The 24,477-nt window shown below is 42.9% G+C and overlaps 1 protein-coding gene across 6 annotated transcripts in view; it reads right to left on the bottom strand.

Annotated features, from left to right (window-relative positions):
- Positions 1 to 24,477, bottom strand: part of RAI1 (retinoic acid induced 1) — a 309,205-nt gene that overhangs the window by 71,084 nt on the left and 213,644 nt on the right. The gene's annotated exons all lie outside the window — the stretch shown is intronic.

The following is a 24,477-nucleotide window of genomic DNA, read 5'->3' as shown; positions in this document are numbered from 1 at the left end:
ACTGAGCATTTACATAGTGCTTTACGGTTTTGCAAAGCCCTTTACAAACACTATCTCATTTGATCCTCATAACAATCCTGGGAAAAGGTAGGGGCTATTTATATCCTCTTTGACAGATGAGGAAACTGAGGCACACAGAGGTTAAGTGACTTGCCCAGGGTAACACAGCTAGTAAGGATCTGAGGCTGGAATGGCATACAGTCATTCAAAGTTTTACAAAGTACTTTACATTTGATTTCATTTTATTCTCACAAAAACCCTGTGAGGTAGGTATTATTTTTCATATTTTGTAGATAAGGAAACTGGGGCAGGCAGAGGTTAAGTGACTTGCTTAGAGTCATACAACTAGTGTCTGAAGCAGGATTCAGACACAGGTCCTCCAGACTCCAAGTTCAATACAATATCTGTTGTGCCACTTTAGAGAGTACTTTCCTCAAAATAACTTTGGGAGGGTAGTAGTACAAGCAGGACTTTTCCCATCTAAAATTAAGGATGGTGAGTCTCATGCACTTTACCCTGTCACAGAGCTGGGATTTGAACCCAGGTCTTCTGATACTTGGTCTATGGCTCTTTCCCCTGGACCACACTGCCTCCTTGAGGTCACAGACCACATTCTGTACACTCCCCCCTGCCCTTTTTTTTTTTAGGCAATTGGGGTTAAGTGACTTGCCCAGGGTCACACAGTTAGTAAGTGTCAAGTGTTAGGTCTGAAGTAGGATTTGAACTCAGGTCCACCTGACTTCAGAGCCGGTGCTCTATCTACTGTGCCACCTAGCTGCCCCCCCCCCTTTTGTCTCTCTCCCAGCGCTTACCATGAGGCAGAGGCACATATTAGAAGATATGTTCAAGAAAGATTTGTTGAATTATAGTGGATACCAGACATAACAGGTGCTCGTGGCTCAGTATCCTTTCCTGAGCTCTCATGGGGTACACAGGGTGAGAAGAGTACCCCTTAAACAAGGACATCTGAGTTTTTAGCAAAGGGTACACAGTGATCATTAGAAATCCCTATGTGTGTGGCCACACAGAATTATGGAATGGCTGACATTCAGTTTCAATTGTAATTACTAATAGATACAATAGATATTAACCGATAAAAATATTAATAGATACAAGCCTGCTAGTATGACACCTGTTACAGTGGGAGACATCATAAAGTTTTATTAAGTTGGGAGTTAGAGGAGGCCTGGGTTCAAATCCTAACTTGGAGATAGTCACCAGATTTCCATAGGCAAATCACTTAATCACTCTGAACCTCAGTTTCCTTCTCTGTGAAATAGGTCTATTATCTTAAGTACCTACCTCACAAGATTGTTGTGGGGATCAATCTGGTCTTTATACAGTCCCTATCTTTCTTTAAGATGCAGCTCAGACACCATCTTCTACATACCACACATACACCCATAGACATACATATGTATGTGTGTATGTGTATGTATATGTATATGTAATTTTTTTCTGCTAAAGATCATAGGAAGGCTTTGACTCAAGCTGCTCCTAGTCTGTGGGTCACATGGCTGGATGACAGACTACTGGGCAGAGTCCTGGACTGGAAAAGAATCAGGAAGATCTGGTTTTGAATCTAACCTTACACACTTACAAAGTCTATGAACTGGGGTGAATTATTTACCTGCTATGAGCCTCAGTTGTCTCATCTGTAAAATGGGAATAGTAACGAGTGCCTTTATTACTGTTCAGTCACGTCTGACTCTTCTTGATCCCATTTGGGGTTTACTTGACAGAGATAGAGTGGTTTGCCATTTCCTTCTCCAGCTCATTTTACAAATGAGGAAACTGAGGCAAACAGAGGGAAGTGACTTGCCCAGGGTCACACAGCTAGTCAGTGTCTGAGGCCTGATTTGAATTCAGACAGAGTAGTCTTTCTGACTCCAGATCCGGGGCTCTATCCCTTGTGCCACTTAGATGCCTAAACTAGTTCCTACCTCACAGGTTTGTCTGGGGGGACTAAATAAGGTAATGTATGCAAAGGGCTCTGCCAACCTTAAAGTATTACACAGACATCCTTTGTTGTTGTTACGATGACGATAATGATGACGTTGCTTTCCAGGCCTCTACGTGAACGGAGTGAAATGGAATGTAACAGGAGGGAAATGGGGCCTATTTTCAGGGCTTTCTAGATTCTACTCCTGATTCTACTAGGTTCTGCTTGGGTGACTGGGTATCACTGTCTCGCAGACAGAGCAAGAAGCAGAGGGAGGATGATGACATCTGTCACGAGCCTCCAGAAAGCCTTGGCAACGTGGCCTTGGTACCCCAACACTGTCTTTCATCTCAGAACATCACTGTTTCCTTTGCCAAGGCCGGGTGGCCTGAGTAGGTGGGAAGGGGCCTTCAACTCCTGCAGAGGTCAGCCCCGCCTCCTGACATCTTTCCTCTAGATAATTCACTGGTACTTCCAAAGAAGAGAGGCTGGGAGCCCATGTGGGGGCCATTTACCCAAGCTTTGATTAGTTCAAGGGACTGGAAAACAATCAACTGAAAACATTCTGATAATGCCAGCGTGATGGAGGCCACTTCCACCTAGCCATCATCCTTCACTGCTGAAACACAAGGCTGTGATTTAAAGTGGCTGGAACATCAGCTTAAGATGCCGAGTGTCTTGGTAACAGTTGCTATGTAAAACACTCTGAGGTGGGATTTACTGTCACAGTTAATAATAGATGAAGGTTTTAGAATTTCTGACACTTTAAATTTTAAGCTGTTTGATTTATAATGTCTCTAGGAAGGAATGGGGGAGGGGCAGTGGTAGGGGGGATTGGGGGGAAAGGAAGGAAGAAAATGAGAAATGGAAACTAGAGCAATAAACAAGGGCCTGGGGCACTAGGGGAGGGTCTATTTGGAATTCAGTCACAGAAAATGCCAGCTTTAGAAGGAATCTTAGATGTCATCTAGTCTTCCTCATTTTACAGATGGGTAAACTGAGTCACTGGCTATCTCATCTGTCCAATAAAGATGCTATGGGGGAACTGACACTGTCATGGAGAAGAGTGAGGGATATACTGCTATTTCCACGGTCATTTTTGGTTGTCTTTTCAGTCAATCAAGGACATTTAGTAAGTGCTCACTATGTATCAGGCACCGTACTAGGCAGTGGGGATAAAAGAACCACAAAATGAAACAATCTCTGTTCTCACAGTGCTGATCTGGGGAGGGGGGAGACAACATGTGCATACACAACTATCTACAGCATAAATATTAAATAAATGTAAGGAAGTTAGGAAAAGACGACAATGAGAGTCGTGGGGGAGGGGCCAGGAAGGACTTGGTTGAGAAGGTGAGAAGGTGATGCTTGGGCTGCTTCTTGAAGGAATGAGAGATTCTATCCATAGGTGATAAGGTAGAGGGCACTCCAAAGCTGGGGGATATTTGGGGTGAGGGACAATGAGGAGTCAGAGATAACACTAAGATTCCAAACCTGGGAGACTGGAAAAATGGTGATGCCTTGGTAGATAGAAATTTGGGAAAAGGGTGGTTTTTTGGGGGGGAAAGACAATGACGTCTGTTTTGAACATGTTGAACTTCAGCTCTCTCAAGCACATCTGGTTTGAAATGTCCAATAGGCAGCTGGTGACGTGAGATAGAAGCTCAGGGGAGAGAGACTGGGGCTAAGTATATCTAGATCTGAGTCACCTTCCCAGAGATAAATAAACTGTTGGGAGTTGATGAGGTTGAGAAGACAGAAAGTAGAGAGAGAACAGAGAGGACTACCCAGGACAAAGCCTTGGGGTACTCCGACAGTTAGGGGATGAGATACGGATGATGAACCAGCAAAGGAATCTGGGAAGGAATGGTTAGATAGGAGAACCAGGGGAGAGTAGTGTCATGTAAACTCAGAGAGAAGGGAAAGGAGGAAAGACATAAGCATTCATTAAGCGTCTATTATGTGCCAGGCACTGTGCTGAACAGTTTACAACTGTAATCTCACTTGATAATAGAGAAGAGAGTATCCAGGAGGGGAGGGTTGAGAGTATCAAAGGCAACAGAGAGGTCAAGATGGATGAGGACTAAGGAATATCACATTTGGCAGTTAAGAGAGGGATTTTTTTGTTTTGTTTTGTTTTGTTTTTGAGGCAATTGAGGTTAAGTGACTTGTCCAGAATCACACAGATAGTAAGCGTTATGTGTCTGAGGACTCATTTGAACTCAGGTCCTCCTGACTCCAGGCCAGGTGCTCTATCCATTGCACCACCAAGCTGCCCCTAGTTAAGAGAGTTTTAATAATTTTGGTGAGATCAGTTTGAGCTGACTGTTGAGACTGGTAGCTAGATTGCAAACGGTTGGGAATGAGAGAAGAGGAAACAAATACAGTGAGTGGAGGCACTGTTTCCCAAGAGTCTGGTTGAGAAGAGGATGAGAGATATATGCTCATAACCTGAAGGGAAAGAAGAGCTTAAAGTCTCTTTCTTTTTTTAAGATGGGGGAGATCTGGGCATTGAATGCAATTGGGAAGGAACTGGAAGATAAAGAGACTGAGATTGGAGAGGTTGGGGATGATTGAGGAGACAAGATTGCTAGAGAAGACGGAAGGGGACTGGATCAATGGGACACATAGAGAGGCTGGCCTTGGCAAGGAGAAGGACCACCTCATTATCAGAATCTAGAGAAGAGTGAAGGATGATGTCAAGGGGCTTTGAGATAAAGAGAAGGGGAGAAAAGGGAGCTCATGGTAAATGGCCTCAATTTTCTCAGGAAATAAGAGGTCCTTAGCTAAGAAAGAGGGAGGATGAAAAAGTGTGGGAGGCTTGAAGAGAGAAGAAAACGTTTGGAATGTCTTCATGGGGAGTGGGATAGGGAATCAATTAAGGAGGAGTAAAAGGATTGCCTGCGCAAGTGTATTTCAAGTCATATCCTGAAATAGAATTGATCAAGGTACCTGGGGGACGGGGGGGCAGGGCAGCTGTGTTTCGCTGATTAGAAGTGCTTGTACAGAAATAAAATATGAATTCGGACTTCCCTTTGGAGTTCCTACAAGTAGTGGTTGTTAGTAACATGGAAAAAAATCCACTGGTGCCTCCATGGAGAACACAGGGTCAAAAGTGATCAAGAAGCAGTTCTATTTATTTTGGTTTCTGCCTCTTTCCTTGTTCTGATAGAACCCTAACATGGGATTTACTTTATAGGCTTTCTACCCAAAATTTCCCAAAAGTCATAAAGGCCAGGGCTTGTTCCACCAGTAGTATAATCCATGCATTCTGTTAAAATGGCTGGAAAAAAGGAACTGGAAGCATAATTCCCTTTGTCTTATCCACTTCGATGAGCAAAATTTCCAAGAGACAAAGTTTCCAGACATTAAATATCAATTCATTAAGCTACACCAATACCACAGACATAATTGCACATATCACAGTACCTCTCTTAACACCTTGGTCATTGAAGTCTCTAAAACAACCACCGTCCACTTCCAAAAATCTGAGTTACTACTTCTTAACAATGCCACCTCAAAACCAACTAAAATTCAAGCCACTGCCCTTTACTCCTGTGTTCATTACCCAGTCATAACATCCCCTCCAACATCAGCTATCACTGCTCCCCACCTCAAATACCACAACCATCTCTAATCCCGCATGAAGTCATAACCTCTCTAATATCTTAGTCATTGTCTGTACAACCCCACAACCACTGCCCACACAGAGATATAATGGCAACTGCCACTCCTTGAACACTACAACTCTCACCCCCCAATATGGTGGAAAACCCAAAATCATGGTCATACAACTCAACATTGTGGCCATGCCCATCCCTTCCCCAAAAACATACACAATAGCCATCATGCCACCCCTTAGTACCATGACTAACATCCCCAACAAGACAGCAGTTATACCTCCAATGTCAGTCCAGTACTGTGTTAATACTGCACCATTTTGTGGGAACGTTAACTAAGCCCAGGCCAATCCTAAATAAAGACTGTAACAATATAGCTTATTTTGAAGAGGTGTTGGATGTCCAATCTGCAGCCCACACTCACATACTCCCCAATATTTCCCTTACCAATCCACCACAGTGCCTGAAATTTCCACCATTAGTCACTCCTTTGTGTTAAGGCACAAAGTACACAAAGGGCTAGTGGGGGTGTAGGGAGGAATATTAGTCCATTAGCAGCCATTAGCACCTTAGCAGGAATTCTCTAACAGAGACCAAAGCTCTGGGAGGGAGGAACATAAACTGAGTAATTAATCAATCAACCAACAAAACTCGGTGTAGTGAAAAGAGCAGCATTTGCAGTCAGAATCTAACCTGTGTTAGAATCCTGACTGACACTTTTCTCATCTATAAAATGGGGAAGAATAACACTTTACAGGGTTGCTTTGTAAAACCCGAAAGTGTTATAAACATTTATTAAGGGTCTACTATTTGTCCAGCACTGTGCTAGGCACTGGGGATATAAAGATAGATATACATGAAAACAGTCTCTGATTTCAAGGAGCTGGGATATATAGGAGGAAACAACATTCACATGTACAAATACATACAAAATACATAGACAAAATTAAAACAAGTAAGTTTTGGAGGTTAGCCACAAGCATCTGTAGATACCAGGAAAGGCTTCCTGTAGGAAGCGGTACTTGAGCTAAGTTTTGAAGGGAGCCAGGAATCCTGCAAGGCAAAGGTGAAGAGAGAATGCATTCCAGGCATAGGGGACAGATCTATGCAAGTGTATTGAGACCAGAGATGGAATGTTGTATGAGGCACACCAAGAAGCCCTCTCTGGCTTGATTGTAGAGTGCATGAAGGGAGAAATTTTTATTATTATATATTGTATTGTAAGTATTACATATTGAGTGCCTACTATGTGCAAGGTCCTCTAAGCACAGTGCCCGGCACATAGTACATGCATAATAAATGATAGCTGACTGATTCCAGGGGACACAGAGACAAGAATTCAAAGTCCAGTTTAAGAAACAAAATAAACATTTGTACCCAATACATGAAAGAGAGTATATAAGAAATCCCAAATGAGGAGCACAGACTATAAACACGAGCAGTGGTTCAAAGCAAGGAGAGATGAGTGCAGCCCAGGGAGGTAACCTCAGTCAGCTTCTCCCAAAGTCTGGGATCTCGAAGGGGACATGTGCTCCCTGGTCCCCAGAGACAGCTCTCTCACCATGATGCTTCAGCCTCAGATGAGCAACTGGCTTGGTGCCATTTAATAATAATGATAAATAACCTCACACGTGTATAAGCTTTGTAGCTTTTCAAAGCATTTTCCCATCTGGTGGCTCATTTGTACTTCACTACAACCTGGCTAGACAGGCCAGATTTAGTCATCCTCATATGGAATGAGGGAAACTGAGGCTCAGGGGAGACAAATCAATCCAGCTGTGGATGACAGGTAACTTTCCCTATGACCTCAAGGTCTTGTAACGAGTATAATTTTAATAATAAAAATAATAATATTTAATACTAATTTATATAGCATTCTGGGCATGCAGGTGGCACAGTGAATAGAGTACAGGGTGTGGAGTCAGGAAGATCCATCTTCCTGAGTTCAAATCTGGCCTCAGACACATATTAACTGTGTGACCCTGGGGAAGTCACTTCACCCTGTTTGCCTCAGTTTCCTCATCTGTAAAATGAGCCAGAGAAGGAAACGGCAAACCACTCCACTATTTTTGCCAAGAAAACCCCAAATGGGGTCACAGAGAGTCAAAGAGCTGGATAAGACTGAAAACAACTGAATAATAACATCCAGCACTTTAAAGGTCTATAAAGCACTTCATATTATCTCATTTGACCTTTCTGACTACTGTGTAGGTACTACAGGTATGATTCTATTGAATTTGGAGTCAGAGGTCCTGGGTATGAGGGTTTGAACCCTGTTATTTAATTTAATTTAATAACTGTAAATTAATTTAATAACTATAACTTGTAACTTCAACAAGTTACTAAGTGTTTCTAGCTCTCATCCATACGAGGAAATGAAGGGGCTGGAGTTCTGTAGGTTCTTCTAGATCTTTGATCCTATGACCTCTATTTTACCAATGTGGGAGCTGAAGCTCAGAGACTAAACACAGCCACTGCTAGTAAATATAGGAAGCAGAATTCTAATTCAGATCTCTCAATCCATCCATAAACATTTATTAAGTACCTGCTATGTGCCAGGTACTCTGCAAAGCACCAGATTCTCCTGACTCTAAATATTTAGTGACTTTCCATTATTAGACTCTCTCCATTACGTCATGCTGTCTCTCAATAGAAGTCAAATGGTCATAACTCTTTTTCTGTCTTCCCCAAGAGTCCAGCATCCTCTTGAGGGTCTTGACCCTCTCTGGATTCTGGGGGTTGAGGTTAGAAGGGGTGATAAGTTGCCATTTCATCTTTCCTGGTCTATGATATCCCACCTTATGAGCACACACAGAGTATTCCAGTGGGACCCAAATGAAATGGCAGGCCCTTGTTACTGTTACTTAATTGCAACATTCTTCACTCCCTTGTGCCCCCAGTCAAAAATAAGGCCTCTGACATCTCAATTATGGAAGGTGGTCCAGAATGCATATGATGTCAGGATTTGCATACACAGACCATTTGAGGCATAGTGCTGTCTCCTCATAAAGCATCTTTGACAGACAAACTATATTGCCTTAATGAAAAGAATGTGGCACCCAGATCCTGCCTAATGGGCTTCAGTGCTGATAGGAAGTGGGAGAATGATGCCTACCGCAAACTATCTGTCCTGACCAACCTGATTACTGCTCTATTCCACCAACCTCTTGATTTCAATTAAGGATGTTGGCACCTTCCCCACTCCGTCTTTCATCTTTCACCCTTTGTGGCTGGAGCGGCTTGATGCCTGAGGCACTGGGGGTTATGCCACCCTCTTTTCCCTCAGCTAGTTGGCCTACCTTCTCTTTGTCCAGACTGATGACACGGTCATCGCCCTATCCTTTCTGAGTCCAATATCTAAACCTCAGAATTTCGCCTTTTACCTTCCCTGTTTCTTGTTCACATGTCAAAATTCAAAACCTCTTCTTTTCTGCCCTCTCCCCTCCTGTTCTCTGCTGTTCCCAACATAACTGCCACGATACACAAGACTTTTGTACTAGCTATGGGACCAACGAAAGTCAGTGTGGTATAGTGGACAGAGAGTTAGCCTCTGAGCCAAGATGACCTGAGCTAATGTCCCACCTCCAACACATGCTAGCTATGTGACCCTCAGCAAATTACTTAACCCCTTACTGTCCTGGGAAGCTCTTGAATACAAGCTACAGAGAAAATGTCAAACGGCATTAACAGAGAGGGTCTTCTTCATCTAAGAGTTCCCTATATTATTTATATCACAGATCCAGTTCCAATCCTTTTGGGATACATAAGAAACTGGTGTTCAAGCTTCTAATGCCTCAGGACAGAGATGGCTCAGAGTATAACCCACATTTTCCTTACTTCTTTCTGTTTGTGGTCAAAACCTACCTGGGTACCACACTGATTTCCCTAGTTCCTTTAAGCTGTGAAATATTGGCTACAGCCCCAAGGACAAGTTTGTTTTACTCCAAAGACAGGAGATACTTTGGGTTAACAGAAGGAACCTGACAGACTTAAGAAAAACCTGGAAAGACTTACACGAACTGATGCTGAGTGAAATGAGCAGAACCAGGAGAACATTGTACACAGTAACAATCACATTGTGCGATGACTGACTTTGATAGACTTAGCTTTTCTCAGCAATGCAAGGATCTAAGACAATTCCAAAAGACTCACAATGGAAAATGCTATCCACATCCAGAGAAAAAACTATGGAATCTGAATGCAGATGGAAGCACACTATTTGCTCGCCTTTTCTTTTGTTGTTTTGTTTTATTGCTTCATTCTTGTGGTTCCTCCTCTTAGTTCTAATTCTGTTTTACATCATGACTAATGGGAAAATATGCTTAACATGAATGTATAAGTAGAGTTTATATCAGATTGCACACCATCTTGGGGAGAGGGAAGGAGGACAAAATTTAAAACTCAAAACCTTTCGGAAGTGAATGCTGAAAACTAAAAATTAATTAATTAATTATTTAAAAAAAAGAAGAAACCTGAGTAGGATCATTGGCCCTTAGAATTCAGAGTTCAAAGGACCTTTGAGATCATCTAGTCCAACTTGGTCAATTCAGTTCAAAGCAGCAAACATGTATTAATTGCCTACAGTGTGCTAGGCACTGTGCTATGTTCTGGAGATATAAACACAAGACTAAGGTATGCGCCAAGGAGATGATATTTTACCATTACTTTAGAGGTAAGGAAAATGAGGCCTAGAGTGGGTAAGTGGCAAAATTGGAACTTCAACTCAGATCCTCTGATATCGGCCCAGCTCAAGGGCCTCCCTTTCCAAGCACCTTCCTCTGATCCCTAGAGCCAGAAATGATCTCTCTTTCTCTCAAACTCTTTTGATTAAAATCATCACCATCCATTGCCTTTTTGGGGAGGAAGAGAAAAGTGGTTTAGACTCATGATTTCATTGGAGTAAGGATCTCCTGGTGTGGAGTCTTGGAGAATGCCCAGAGTGCTAAGAGGTCCCAACTTGTTCTTAGTTACAAAGTCCACAGGGGTCCAAGAGGGCATTGGATATAGGTCTTCCTGTCACCAAAGCCGGCCCTCCCCATCTGCTATGTTGCCTTGCCACTTCTTTTGACTTGTACTAGGTTATTTGCTTCATCTCTGGAAAGTCACTATGGCAAATCAAGAAGGGTGTTGGATTTCTGAAGAGCTGGCTTCAATTCCTCATTCTGACAAGCAGCTATCTGACACTTCACCTCAGTGTTTGTCACCTACAAGAGGGAGAGACTATCAAATGTAGCCTCTGGAACATTATTCTTAGAAGGGGCCTTAGAGATTGGCTAGTCCCACTCTCCCATTTTAGAGATGGGGAAATGGAGGCCCATAGTGGGAAAGTGACTGTTGCAAGTCATATAGCAAGTCAATGGCTGACGCCTGGTCCACTCCACCACAATTGCCTCTAATGCTTACACAGCTCTCCCTACAGAGTTGTTACGATAATGTTTTGAAAACTTTAAAGGGCTGTATAAAAGCTAGATATTCTTATGTCATCTTCCTCTACTGGACTGTAACCTCCTTGAGGGCAGGTCTTTCTTTTTCCCCCTTCATTCTTTCTTCTTCTCCCTTTCCTTCCTTCTTTCTTTCTCTCCTTCCTTCTTCCTTTCCTTTCTCTCCATCCCCCTAGAACACAGAGACTTGCATATAAATAGTGGCCAATAAATGCTTGTTTAATGAATCAACAAATCAGGATGTGGATCTTGGCCACTGTCCCTGCCTTCCTCCAGGATATAGTTCCTTGTCAGAACCTTTTGGTCCCTTTCTGGGCTGCAGATGGAGGTGATGGGCATGGGCTGTTGCCATCAGACTCCACTGAACTTGCTTCCCCTTTCAGATGTTTTTGAGGGTATGGCTGCAGAGTGTCTCTCTAGAGGAGAAGCCTGGGTTCAAATCCCTCACACTCACTTCGGAATCCTTTATCAGTCATTTAACCTCTGTAGGCCCTAAGCAACTGCTTTGGACTTCTCTATTGAGCTCACAGCCTGACTGGGATTTCTAGTGGTGGAGGAAGTTACCGACAATGAGGAAATCACAGCTCCTCAGAATTGCTTATCAGGCCAAGATGACTTAGGTTATTCAGAAGACCTTTCTGACCTAGAGAGCAAGGACACTTAGAGGGTAGATTTGGAGCTGGAAGCCACTTTGCAAGTTATCCAGGTGAGGGGTTCTTAACCTTTTTTTGTGTGGTGGACCCCTTCAGCAATCTAGTGAAATCTATGGATCCCTTTTCAGAATAATATTTTTAAATAATTAAAAGAAATACTAAATTTCAGTTAGAGGTTGGCGAAAATCATATATGTGTGTGTATGTGTGTATATACACACTGAGACACAGACACATATATTCACATCCAAGTTCATGGACCCCCTTGAAATCAATTAATAGGTAACTTGAGGGAGATCCAGTGACCACAGATAAAGAATCCTTGGTCTAAAATCCTTTTATTTACAAAGAAAGAAACTAAGACCTACAGAATATAAGTGACTTGTCCAAGTAGCAAGTGGCAAAGTTGGATTTCAATCCAGGTTTCCAGATTCCTAAACACTCTTTCCTCTATACCACACTTCTCTATCCTCAGGGCCCCTGGTATAGGACTGCCCCTTGGGTATGTGTACCCACCATGGAGGTAGCTTACACATGAATGCTTTGGGGGCAGGGGAGGAGCACACATAAGTATTCCTGAGGGTCTGCCAGGTGCATCCTGGCACCTGTAGGGGATGTGACAGGTGAAGAAAGAAAAGGGATGGCTATCGGCTGATGGAAGGCAATTACAAAGCTGAGTGGTTCTATCTCAGCTTCTACAGAAAGATGTTTTTGGTACCAAATGCTGAACTACAACCAGGTCACCAATGCTTCTTTTACACGCCTGCCTACTGCTGCTGCTGCTGCTGCTGCCCTCCTGAGGCTCCTAACAAGGAGAGGCTGAGCTGGAGCAATCCTGAGGCCATCACGGTGGGTGAAGCTGGGCCATGGAGAAGCACTCCAGGTGACAGATGGAGGGGAAAGAAAAAGGGAAACAGGCAGAAATGCTGCCAGCAGCAAGGTTTATTCCTAGGAAATTGCTGTTCCTTCTACAGATGACAAGCCCTTAGCTTCCTAAAAAATTCTGTGACCTATTCCTATGTCCCTATCCTTCCCCTCCTCATTAATCAAAGGTTCTTAACTCCTTTTTGGTGGCTTGGACCCCTTTGGCAGTCTGGTGAAATCTATGGACCTCCCTTCTCCAAATGTTTTCAAATTCATAAAATGAATGCATAGCATTACAAAGGAAACTCATCATATTGAATATTACAGTTATCAAAACATTAAAAATTCCAAGATCCATCCAGGCACCTGTTAGGGGTTTGTGGAGCCCACATTATGAACCTCTGTCCTACATGGTCAGATACTTCCTCTCATTTCAGGAATTCTGCCATATGCTCCATAATTCACATAAGAAGATTGCATTCTTGACCTCCACTCACCAGGACTTGCATTCTTAGCAATCAGAACGTATCGCACTGAGCCACCCATAATCTCTCCATTAGTATCCCTTGTGCTCAATGGGTACCCTTGAAAGGCACCTGGCTGGAATTAGGGGTACAGTCCGTGGTTAGGATTAAAGCCTGGGTCTAGAAGTCAGAACAAAACTAATGGGCCCACATGAGGAGTGAGCCCAGGATCATAGGCCAGGGCTCTCTCTAACTGACTCACTGAACTAGTCAGAAACACTACTTCCTACCAACCTCCTACCTTTCTCTGTCTGACTCTTTTTCGGTCTGTCCTCAAGCTGCCTAGAGCCCCTCAACCTTTGTGGCTACAGTCAAAGTTCTTTCTTCCTCTGCTCTCCCCATCCCCCAGAAGGCAGTCTGTCTGAGACCACAGCTTAAAGAGAAACCAAAGTAGGTACCTCTCACGTTGTAGTGGAAAGAGTACCAGGCAGGAAATGAGGATTCCTGGGGCTAGGAGACTCATTCACTCTTCCACTAATACCTAACCTTTGTAGATAGTGCTATAAGATTTGCTTTACAAACATGATCACATTTTATCCTCGCAAATAACCCTGTGAGGTACAATAGGCACCCTTGTAGATAGTGCTATAAGATTTGCTTTACAAACATGATCACATTTTATCCTCGCAAATAACCCTGTGAGGTACAATAGGCATTATCCCCACTTTATAGAGGAGGAAACTGAGGCTCATAGCAGCCAAATGATCTGCCAAATGATGCAATCAGTAAGTGCTGGAGTCAAGATTCAAACTCCTGGTTTCCCTGACATCAGGTCCAATGTGTTCCTTCTACAACAGACAGCCTTCCACCCATGTGATCTTAGTTGAGTCATACTCTCTAGGGCTCTGGTTCCTTACTGGCCCAAACTACCATGAGTATTAGAGGTTCTAACACAAGGATGGAAAGCCTTCTCTCACTGGTGCTACTGAGATGTGGTGGGATAAAACCCATGACTAGAATATGGCTCTGGATAGGTAAAGCTTGTTCAAAAGAAACAAGATGGGTGTGAGTGTGGGAGAATGGCATTAGGAGTAACTATATTAAGAAAGTATACTGAGCTGATGAAATCTAAACCTGAATATGGAAGCTTTCGGGTGAACATCAAAGGAGGGAGAAAAAAACAGAAGGCACGTCATCAGTGACATATACTACAAACCACCTGGGCAGAAAGAAGATGCAGAAGAATTTGGAAAGTAGATCATTAGCCCTGCACAGAGGAGGCATGCTATAGCAGAGATATGGAACTTCAATTATCCAGTCATCTGCCGGAGCTCTCTCTTGGCCAAAAGCAGAGCGGCTAATAATTTTTTGAGTTGTCTTAATGATAATTTCATCTTTCAAAAGAGGAAGGAAACAACAAGGAAATTTTACATTGGCTCTGGATTTTTACTAACAGAGAAGAAGAACTGATTGCTGGGGTGTGGATGTTGGGAATCTTGGGGGAAAGTGACCACTCCCTCCTAGACTTTGTGATAAAAAGGAGGAAGTTTGGATTTGACTTTCCTTAAGAAGCCTTTCTCTATCCAATGACTCATAGCATATCTTCCGACTGGTGATAATCCCATTTTATCCTGTACCTATCTTATTTGTACATAGTAGTTTGCAAGTCATTATTACCCTTATTAGATTGTGAGCTTCCTGATAACAGGTACCATCTTGGGCCGGTTTGGTGTTTTGTTTTGTTTTTTTTTTTGTATCCCCAGTGCCTAGCAAAACGCCTGCCATACAGCAGGCTCTTAATAAATTAATACCCATTGACTGGCACAGACCCTAGATTTTTGGAAAGCAAATTTCAAAAGATTTAGAGGAAGAATAGGCAGAATCTCATGGATGAAAATTCTACCAAAGTAAGTACAGGAGGGAAGACGAACTCTCAAGAATGAAATACTAAAGACACAGAAGGAAAACCAGGAATTGTTTGAAGAGACTGACTATGTGGATGCACCGGGTACTCACCAATCAACTTAGTTTTGTTTTGTTTTGTTTTTTAATACACACACAAAATGGAAGCAAGAACAAGTAATGCAACAAAACTATGAGAGCGTATCACTGTCCTGTAAAAATAGTGACAAGTGCTAAAGTTCAAAATGAGCTGAGGCTAGCAAGGAGAGCTACGGACACCTAAAAAGGGGTTGTTTGGTTGATTGTCTTTTTTGCTCTATTAAGGAAAAGAGGAAATTCAAAGAAGGAGTAGGACTATTGCATGAGGGGAGAGAAAGGAAAAGGAGTATGCATTTTAAAAGCCTGCTATGTGCCAGGTACTGTGCTAAGAGCTTGACAAATACTCTTATTTGATCCTCACAACAACCCAGCAAGGTAGATGCTGTTATTATGTCCATTTTACAGTTCAGAAAACTGAGGCAGGCAGAGGTTAAGCGATTTGCCCAGAGTCACACAGGTAGTAAGTGTCTGAGGCTGGATTTGAACTCAGGCCTTCCTGACTCCAGGTTCAGGGGTGGATCAGAAGATAACGGACAACAGAAAGAAAACAGAGTTGATCAAATCTGATTTTGCTTGTTTACTCTGCCAAGGAAAATGACCTTAGCACTGGAAATAGAACAAAAATAGCTAACTGGGAGCTGTTAATTCCAAAGAAATAAGGTGATAGGAAGAGTGCACCTGGCTGCCCTTGGTGAATTCGAGTCATCTGGCAGAGATGAGCTACGCTCTTGGATACTGAAGGAACTGCTAGAACTCATCAGCATCCATGGGTTAAATTGTGATCTCTGTGTAGGTGATTCCCATGTTTACATATCCAGCTCTCATTTTTCTCCTGAGGTCCAGTCCCGAGTTACCAAATCTCTACTTGGCATTATGAACTGGATGTCCTGTAGGTATCCCAAATTCAACATGTACAGAAGAATTCATCTTTATGGCCCAAACCTAACTTTCTTCTGAACTTTCCTCTTCCTGTTAAGGGCATTGCATTCTCATTCTTCCAGTCACCCTGGTAATAACCTTGGAGTTATCCTGAACTCATCACTCTCTCTCTCTCCAGACATATCCAACCAGTTGCCAAGTTTTGCCTCCACAACACGTCCCATATCCACTGACTTCTCTCCACTCATTTGGCCATCATCCTAGCACTTCTAGTACCCCTCCCCTAGACCTTTGAAATAGCTTTCTCATTGGTTTCCCTTCCTCTAGTCTCTCCCCTCTCCAACCCAACCCCCACCCACAGAGTTGGCAGTGACAGTCTGAATGTGTAAGTCTGACCTTGCCATTCCCTAGCTCAAAAAAATCCAGCGGCTCCCTGATACCCCTACGATGAAACAGAGGTCTCTGCCATTTAAAGCCCTTCATAATCTGGCTCCAGTTTCTCTTTCCAGGCTAAATGCACATTAACCCTGCTCAATACCCCCAGTCAAAGTGGCTCTACTTCCTATTTCCTGTATATGACATTTTATCTTCTATCACCATACCTTTGCAAAGGCATGGTTCCCTCATGCCTGGAATGTACTCTTTCCTTACCTCTACCTCTTAGAATTCCTAGTTTCCCTCAAAATCATCTCAAATGTCACCTCCTACATAAAGCCTTTTGTGAGCTCCATGACTGCTAATACCTGCCCCACCAAAATAACTTATATCTCTTGTATATATGCTATATATACTTGTATATATACATGCTATCTGCTCCATAGAATATAAACTCCTGGAAGGCATGGACTGTTTCATTAAATCTCCAGTGACTAGTACACAGTAGGTGCTTAATACTGCTCATTGTTTGATTGATGGAATTATTAGCCACAGTCAGTGATGCTTTAAAGATAACAGAAACAAGGGAGAGGTACTGCTAGACTGGGAAAGGGCAAATGTTCCAATTTTACAAAAAGGGAAGAGAACTGAGTCTATGAACTACATACATTAATAAGCTTGAATTCCATCCCTGATAAAGTTCTAGGTCAGATAATTTCAAAATAGCCGATGAACATCTACAAAAGGAAGTGGTCATTACAAAAAGTCAGCATATCTTCACGAAGACCAGTTCAAGCCTGTCTAACCTTCTTTCACTTTTTGATAGGCTTATACTAAACTAATATATCAGGACACTGTGATAGACATAGTTTACCTGGATTTTAGCAAGGCTCTAGAGAAAGTATTTCATATTGTGGAAAAGATGTAGAGGTGTGGATTAGATGATAATACAATTAGATGGATTTAGAACTGGCTAAACAGCCAGACTTAAGAGGGTAGTCATTAATGGCTCAACGCTGACTTGGTGGGTCTTTCCAGTGAGTACTCCAGGGATCTGTGCTTAGCTATTTAACATTTTTACCCCTAATGACTTGTATGATGGCACAGAAAGCACACTCATCGAGTTTACAGATGACAGAGAATTTAGAAGGATAGCTAACACACTATATAACAGAGTAAGGATCTCCAAAGATCTTGATCTGTTGGACTCTGAAACTAATAAGTTGAAATTCAATAATGATAAATGTCAAGTCTGACATGGGCTCAAAAAATCAAAATCTCACAAAGACCGGATTGGGCAGGATTGGTTAAAATGGAATTTGTCTGAAAAAAGATCTGTAGGTCTTAGTGGGCTGCAAGCGTAACATGAGAGAGCAGCGTCATGTGGCAGAAAGAAAAGCTAACATGATCTTGGGATGCATTAGGAGAGGCCAAGCTTCCACATATAGGGAGATGACAGTCCTACACTTAGCTCTGTCAGACAGTCTGTGGAATGTTGTGTGCTAGAGTTTAAAGATAAGCTGGAGAATATCCAGCTTGGCTGTCCTCAACCAACATGACGAGGGTCTTAAGTTCATGTCACATAAGGATTAGTGGAAGAGGGTCAGCTAGGTGGTGCAGTGGACAGAGCCCCGGCCCTGAAATTAGGATGGACCTGAGTTCAAATCCAGCCTTAGACCAAACACTTGACACTAGCTGTGTGACCCTGGGCAAGTCACTTAACCCCAATTGCCTTTTAAAAAAAAAAAGGATTAGCTGAAGGAACTGGGAATGATGAGCCTGGAAAACAATGGGTAAAAGGCTGGAATAAAGAATAGGGATTACACTTGCTCTGTTTGTCCTCAAAGGGAGGAACCAAGAGCAGTGGGTGGAAGTGGTAAAGAGACAAATTTAGGCTTAATCTCAGGAAAAAAAGACAATTTCCTAATCATTAACGCCATCCCAAAGGGACAGAGGTGACTACACAAGGGTGGAGTCTTCGCACTGAGGCTGGATGACCACCAGTTGGGTATGTTTTAGTGAGAATTCCTTGTGGGTATGGGTTGAAAGAGATGGTTGCTGAGCTCCTTCCCACTCTAAACACCTTTGATTCTATGGTACTTTATATGGCTTTTGGGATGGAAAGAGCCCTAGACCAGGCAAAGATTCATGAACTACAGCTCTGGCCACAGCTAGGAGGACTTGGATAAGTCACTTTCTCTTTTCTGAGACTCAGTGGCCTCCTCTGTAACATAGGGATCAAAAAGTTTGCCTTGATGACTATTTACAAGGATCTCTTGAGTTAGTGAATGTGAAATGCTTTGAAAAGCATATAAAAAGCATTTGCTGGTGTGAGAGATTGTTCAGCAATGAAACAAATAGAATTTTCTGGCTGGATTAAGGGGAGAATTCCTGCAACCTGCTTTAGACTTGTGAGGCAATTTGGAAAATAAAATAATCCACTTTAAAGTTTATAAAACACTTTTCTCACAACCCCCACCCCCCAAAAAATGTTAGGTAGGTTGTAGACCAATGGAAAGAATTTGGGCCAGAAAACTGCTTTCAAAATCCCAACTCTTCTACTTACTATCTTACCTTACTCAAGTTTCTCAACCTATCTGAGTCTGTTTTCCTCACCTGTAAAATAAGGAAAATAGTAGCTGCAATGCCTTACTCATGGGGCTGTTGTGAGGCTCAAATAAGATAATGTATAGAAAATATTTTGCTAGCTTTAAAGCAAATATTTTTATATAAAAATGTCCTAGAACAGGGGTGGGGAACCTACGAGCCTCGAGGCCACGTGTGGTCCTCTAGGTCCTCAAGTGAGGCCCTTTGAATCCAAACTGCACAGAATTTGTTTGGATTCAGTCAAAGAGCCACACTTGAGGACCTAGAGGACCACACGTGGCCTCGAGGCTCGTAGGTTCCCCACCCCTGTCCTAGGAGGTCTAGGCATTTGGGGGAGGGGTACTGAGGAAATACAGCCCCTGCCCTCAACTGGTCCACAGTCTAATTGAGGAGACACGGATCATACAGCAAACAATTAGGGGACAATAAAAGGCATTATAAAATTGGTGTTAGATCGGATATAATCAGGGATCAAAATGTGGGGCAAAATAAAAATTCACATTTCTATAGCACTTTAAGGTTTATAGAGGCTTTAATCACAACAACCCCATAAAGTACACAGAGCAGGAATTATGATCCTCATCTTATAGAAGAGAAAACTGAAGCTCAAGGAGGGAAGAGACTTATCCATGTGTGTATAGGAGTCTCCTGATTCTGGTTCCGCCGTTCTTTCCTGTACATTACATGATCTGTCTCTAGCAGTTAAGAGCAGAGGGATCGGGGCAATGGGTTGGAATGTTCTGAGCCAGTTTCACAGATGACCTCATCCCAGAAGGGTAGGCAGAGGGAGGATGTGTGGAGAGCAGCAGGCAGAATGTATCAGTCTAGGGAAGAAGAAGGGGATGGGGAAAGCAGGGAGGGGAGGATGTGTAATGAGCAGGGAGGAAACCGGCTTGCGGAGGGGCCCTACTGGGAAGAAAGGGAGGTAAGGTGACCTTTGCCTCATCCCCATCTGCTGAGCTGACAGCTGGCTGGGGGATTCCCTCCTGTGAACTCTCACCTCCACTAGTTTTGGGATTGCCAGGGATCTCTGAGGCTGGAAACGGTAGCTCTCTGGAAAAATCTCTGTCCTTGGAGAGTAGGGGTCAATGAACAGAGGGTTCTAGGCCACACCGACTGTCTTACTCATTGTCAGCTTCAGGTATCTAAGACTGTCATCAGTTCCATTCGGAGAGAGATCCTATCTTAATTTTATTTATGTCTCCCTCAACTAACAAAGCTGTCCACAGAGTAGGCACTTCATAAATGATCAATGTATTGTACTGTGTTTAATTGCATGTGTATAACCTATATCAGATTGCTTATAGTCTCAGGGAGCGATAGATTTGGAACTCAAAACTCTTTTGAAAAGTTAAAATTGCTTTAACATGTAATTGGGAAAAAATAAAATATTATTTTAAAAAATGATCAGTGAATTGAATGAATCCTTTGTAAGGTCTGGAAAGTCCCTATACCTTCCTGTGCATGGAGAAACTGGGGTGATATTGAAGAGACAAGGACAGACTCAGCCCACCTTGAAAGGGTTTCCACTATGGGGAAACCCCTAAGAAAGCCAGAAAATTCTGGTGCTGCAAATAGAATTCTTTTCTGGACCCAGACTCAGAAAAGTCAAGAACTATTGGCATTTTCAAACTAGGGCTGCCTAACCTTCATTCAAGGCCTTTCCCATACCTAATCAGCCAGGTTCTTAACCTGGGGAATGTGAATTTGTTTTAAAAAATATTTTGATAATTATTTCAACTAATCCTATGTATTTTAATTCAACATAATAATCCTATGTATTTTAATTTTATGCATTTAAAAACATTATTCTGAGGAAGGGTCCATCAGGGATCATAACACAAAAAAAGGTTAAGAATCCCTGAGCTGGAAGGAACATTATCCCATACTTCTCTCTATTACTGAAATATCACCATATCTCAGATGGAAAGGGGCAATCACCCAAAGGACAGTGTCTTTTGATGGCAGGGAAGGGGGTAGGACAGGAAAGGGAGGTTGTTCTGGATCTTGGCTCGTGAAGCTCTCTCTTCCTGGAATATCCTCCCTTTTCTTCTCAGCCAATCTCCTGAGCTTGGCTCAAGTCTCACCTCCTGCATGAAGCCTTCCTTGATTTATTGAAGCTAATTCTGACTTCCATAACCCTTTGACACCTCCAATCTCTCCACCCACTCAGCACTTTGCCAGGCCATCACCAGGGCTTTGGCTACACTCTCTTCTCTTTCCAATCTCCACATCCTTAGGGGACCAGTTCAATTCTGGACCATCTTCTCTCTACTCTCCATTTCTTTACTCTCTGATTTTATTTCCCTCATTCCTTGACACACCTCAATATGGATTACTCTCACCGTCTTCCTCCCTTCCTCCTACTTGCATGCTGCTGAACAGAGCTTGAAGAGGTGTCCTAACCACACTGACAGGTCCCATACAAATTTATGCTCTCTGGTCTCACATGGGCCCTTCTACTCCCCATTAATTAATTTTCTATTCCATCCCCCCAGAAGCTGGTCCAAACCCCCTTTTCTTTCCTCAAGCATCCAACAATACTCTCACACTCTGAGACGAACCCCAGGCCTCATACTTCAGTAAAACTGAGTTTATTTATCTCCTTATCTGACAATTTCTCCTTCCCATCTTAGCCCCTTAACACCATCCTCCACTATTTCCTGTTCTACTCCCTATCAAAACTAACACTTCCACTTATACCCTTGATACCATCTTATCCCATCTTCTCCAGAAGACTGACCCTACCATCATCAACTCTCTCTCTAATTTTCATTTCCATCCCTGCCTACTGGTTCCTTCTCTACTACCTACAAATCACCCAACTCTCCCCCACATTAAAAAAAAAAACCTTGCTAGATCCCATCATCCCTACTATCATCTCATGTCTCTCTTTTTCTCTGCCAAATTCTGAAAAAGCCATCACGTTGGGTACCTCTACTAGCTTTCTCTAGATCTCATAAACTCTCTGCTATCTAGCTTCTACCCTCATCATTTAGCTGACGCTGTTTTCTCCAAAATCACGAATCATCTTTTAATTTTCAAATCCAATGGCCTCTTCTGTATCCTCAATCTCCGTGACCTTTCTCTGTAACTTTTGATACTGCTAACCACTCTCTCCTCCTGGATATTTTTTTCTCTTTGAGTTTTCATGATACTGCTTGCTCTCTTCTGTTTTCCTCCTATCTGACTATTCCTTTTCAGTTTCCTTTGGTAATTTACCATCCATGTCATGCTACCAAACTGTGGGGCCATCTCCAGTCACTTGCCACTGGACCCAGATGGCTCTGGAGGAGAAAGTGAGGCTGGTGACTCTGCACAGCCTTCCCTCACTTAAATCCAATTCACTTGCATGTCATGGCATCACCTCCTTGATGTCATTGTCCTCTTCCAGAACGAAGGACAGACAATAACAGCCACCTAACTATGGAGGTACCCCACAGCTTCATCTTGGGCACTCCTTTCTTTTCTCTTTCACATTCTCATTTGGTGACCTCATTATAGTTCCAATAGGTTCAATCACCATTTCCAGGCAAATGACTTCAGATCTATAACAGAATGTTCCCAAAATCTTAGTGCTGTATTCAGCCTTAATAGTTTAATAATAAGCTTTAATAGCTTTTGGAATACCCTGGATATCCTGCTACAGTCTCTCTCCTGAGCTCCAGTAACATATCATAACAGCCTAGTAGATATTTCAGACTAGATGTCCTGCAGGCATCGCAAACTCAGCATATGCAAAACAGAACTCATTATCTTTTCCCAAAAACTCACTCTTCTTTCAAATTTCCCTGTTATCATCTATAGCACCATCATCTATACTGGACATCCCAATACCATCCTTGACTCTCACACACATTCTCACATACTCCACATATTCAATCAGTTGCCAAATCTTGATGCTTCTGTCTTGACAACATCTCTCTAGTATGTCCCCTCCTCTCCACTCACAAGCTACTTTGGTTCTGGTGCTCATCCATGTCTCTCATGGACTATAGAAGTTGTCTCCTGCTTGGCCTCCCAGCCACAAGCCTCTCTTCACTCCCATTTCCCCTCCCTACAGCTGCCAGAGTGGAAACTTCTCTAAAGTGCAGGCCTGATCATGCCAACAAACTGAAGATGCTCCCCAATGCCTTGAGGCTCGAATGTAAACTCTGGTATTAAAGTTCTTTCTTTCTTTCCTACTTTCCAGTCTTTCATACATTTCTCTCCTTGTATTTTGTGATCCAGTCAAACTAGAGAAGTTGGTGTTCCAACACAAGACACTAGATCTCCCACCTCTATGCTGTTGCACCTCATCCCTAGAATTGTCTGCTGGTCTCTACCTCTCAGAATCTTCTATTTCCTTATTTATTTATGTAATTTATTTTTTATTTTCCTCTTGATTTTCTTTAAGACTCAGCTCAAGTGCCTCCTTTTAGACTCTTCCTTAGAAACCTTTTCTGATCTTTCTCTCATGCTAATCTCTGTCCCATTAACTACCCTGTATTTATTTTTAATGCATTATGTACATACTTTTATGTATACATGCTATCTCCTCCTCCTTGAAGGAACAGTTTGACTTTTTTCCATGTATCTCCAGAGCCTTGAACACAGTAAGCAATTAATAAATACCGACTGACCGAGTGACCAACTGAAATGTTTTTGTCTTCTATTGCTCTCTTAGAGATGTAAGTCCTACCCTTACTTCGTGGAACAACTTATAAAGGTTCACCTCCTCCATGAAGCCTTCCTTTCCTCTCCAGCCACACCATAAAATCCTGACAGAAAAGGGCTGGGTCTTGGGCTGCTCCTCATCCCCTACAGCATGGTCTAACCCAATTGCGCAAAGTTGGCACTCAATACACACTCACTGATTGGAAGCGAAGAACCAAACATGCCCTTTCAGTGAGAGTAAACAGAAGGAATCCTGAGACAGGAACTGAATTCGAGTGCAATGCTTTTGGAGAGCTAGTGTATGTATGCATGCATGTGTGTGTACAATTATGTGTGTGGGTTTATAGTCTTGTATGGTACATATATGCTATGGAGATACATGCATGCATGATACACACATGCTAATGGGGATGTGCATGCATGGTACATACATATATGATAGCGCTGTACATGTATGGCACGTGTGTGCTACTGAGGTACATGTATGGTACAAATGTGTTACAGAGGCATGTGTGTATAGTACATGTATGCTACAGGGTACATGTATGTATGGTATGTAAGTATGACAGTCAGAAACTGATAAAGGGGTGAGGAATGCATTCTCTCATTGGTAGTCCAAAGGCTTGCCCCTGTGCTTTTCTGCTGGTTCCCACCCCCTACAAGGATTAGAGGGGGAATGGCAGGCCCCGAAAGACGGCAAGGGAGCAGTGGAGCGGGCTAGCAGACACCAGGAGAGGATGGCTGTCCCCTCGGCTGAGCCACACCCCACCAAACTGTTTTTGTCCCAGGGAAAAATATTCCTAGTGCTGCTTCTGATATGGTAGGAAGGTAGATAATAAGCAGAAACCCTGCATTCGGGCTTCCTCATCACGTGGTGTTGAGAGCCATAGAGAACGTCTCAGCCGGGAGAGGTGGGGAAATGATGGCCAGAGGCCCCTCCAAAAGAGCCACCCCCCCCCCCCCCCCCCCCCCCCCC

This window comes from Vombatus ursinus, unplaced genomic scaffold, assembly GCF_900497805.2.
Source record: "Vombatus ursinus unplaced genomic scaffold, bare-nosed wombat genome assembly UNPS02014807.1, whole genome shotgun sequence".
NCBI lineage: Eukaryota > Metazoa > Chordata > Mammalia > Diprotodontia > Vombatidae > Vombatus > Vombatus ursinus.
This window is presented reverse-complemented; position numbering and strand designations above follow the sequence as displayed.